This window comes from Vicugna pacos, chromosome 2, assembly GCF_048564905.1.
Source record: "Vicugna pacos chromosome 2, VicPac4, whole genome shotgun sequence".
NCBI classification, from domain to species: domain Eukaryota; kingdom Metazoa; phylum Chordata; class Mammalia; order Artiodactyla; family Camelidae; genus Vicugna; species Vicugna pacos.
In genome coordinates, this window is record NC_132988.1 from 72,272,937 (window position 1) to 72,275,375 (window position 2,439).

A 2,439-nucleotide genomic window follows, 5' to 3' on the forward strand; every position below is an offset into this window, starting at 1 on the left:
CCACTCAGAAAGGGGGCTTACCGGGTGGTGGTAATGTTCTGTTTCTTGATCTGGGTGCTGATAACGAGGGATGTATTCAACTTGTAAAAATTCATTGAGCTTAAGTACACTAAATGATATTTGTGCTTTTCTTTATGTATATATTATTATACACCAATAAAAAGTTAAAAATTTTAGAAAAATGTTCCACTGTTTTCTGGATTTTGTTTTTTACTAGGTATTGACTGTTTTGCAAGTTTTTTTTAATTCAAAAAAATTTTTTATTGAAGTGTAGTCAGTTTACAATGCTGTGTTGATTTCTTGTGTACAGCATAATCGTTCAGCCATATATATACATACATATATTCATTTTCATATTCTTTATTATAGGTTACTATAAGATATTGAATATAGTTCCGTGTGCTATTCAGAAGAAACTTGTTCATTTTATATATAGTACTTAGTATCTGCAAATCTTGAACTCCCAATTTATCCCTTTCCACCCTTTTCCCCTCCAGTAACCATGTTTGTTTTCTATGTCTGTGAGTCTGTTTCTGTTTTGGAAATAAGTTCATTTATGTCCTTTTTTAAGATTCCACATGTAAGTGATATCACAAGGTATATTTCTTTCTCTTTCTGGCTTACTTCACTTAGAATGACGATCTCCAGGTCCATCCATGTTGCTGCAAATGGCATTATTTTATTTTTTTTATGGCTCAGTAGAATTCCACTGTATAAATATACCACAACGTCTTTATCCAGTCAGCTGTTGATGGACATTTAGGTTGCTTCCATGTCTTGGCTATTGTAAACAGTGCTGTGAACATTGGGGTGCATGTGTCTTTTTTGAATTAAGGTTCCCTCCAGATATATGCCCAGGAATGGGATTGCTGGATCACATGGTAAGCCTATTTTTAGATTTCTGAGGAATCTCCATACTGTTTCCATATTGGCTACACCAAACTACATTCCCACCAACAGTGTAGGAGGGTTCCCTGTTCTCCACACTTTCTCCAGCATTTATCATTTGATTTTTTTAATGATGGCCATTCTGACTTCTGCAAGTTTTGATACTGGTCCTTGCTTGTTCTTAGCAGATGTCAACTTAAGATTTTCAGACCAAGTTCATGAACATGCATGAATGTGCAACTGTGTAGATAGTCATTTGGCTGGAAAAATTTTAAGACATATTCCAATTTCATCAAACATATGAAAAATATTTGTCCTAAAACACGTTACATTTTGCTTTTGAAAATAATGGCACATTTTCCACATTGCTATAGTGTTTATACATTATCTTTAAACCAACTTTTTATCAAGGTGATTAATAGTTGACTATTCTAACTCAGGTTGCTTAATTATTCCCATATTTTGAGATATTTTCTCACACCCATTTTTGCCACTATAAATTATGCTGCAACGAGTATTTCCCTACAGTTAGCCGGTGGTAGACATGGCTAGTTGCCTACCCAAAATCTATTTCCCTTTCTACACTGCTAACAGAAGCCCCATTCTGTTGGGAATATTACGGTCCATTTAAGCTGAGTGGTCAACAATCTTACTTCCTGCTTTCTTGGCTTCCAGTTTTGATAGCGTGGCCATAACCCAGTTTTGGCTAATGAGACCCAAAGGAAGGCTGTTACAGGGATCCTGCAAAAGCTTTTTGCTTTCCTAGTAAAAGGGATGGATGTGGCAATGCCCTTCTTGTTGCCTTAAACTTACAAGAAATGTCTGTGAAGGTGGACTATCACGTCCATTTTACCGACAGGAGACCTCCACACAGAAATGTTGAGTAACTTGCCTGAGGTCATAAAGCTGCCAGTCAGTATTCAAATCCACACTAAAAATGACAAAGCAGAAACAGAGCCCAAGATCCTGAAGGCATCATTGAGTAGCTGACCTCAGGCCAGCAACTGTCCACTCCAGACTTCTTCAGTGAAACTCCAATTTGGCTAGACTAATTTTAGATACATACTCTGTTACTTGCAGCAGAAACATCCTCAAACACATCTTTGCCACATTTTCGACCATTTTCTTTGACTAGACTCTCAGAAGTGGGCTGAGTCAAACATTATGACTGTTTTTTAAGGCTCTTGATACAAAGCACTAATTATTTCCCCTAAGAATTATACTAATTCAACACTTTGCTAACATTGGGTATTGCGGGCTAGAGTCAAAGGGTCCCAAACTAAGCATGACTAGCACCCCATCAGTAAATCAGTGGAAGAGAGTCATTAATAAGGTGAGACTACAACTCCTCTGGGAGTATTTTCAAACCAATCCTTGCCTTGGTTTAAGGTGCAATCCTCTTGTGATAAAAAACTAATTCATAAGAACGAGTCTTTATTCCCTTGCCTCAAATAAGTTACTGTGCTTCTGATACAATAACACAGTTGCAGCATAGCATACACACTGTAAAAGACAGAGAGCAAAGCAGAAATAAAAACCTCTCACACATGA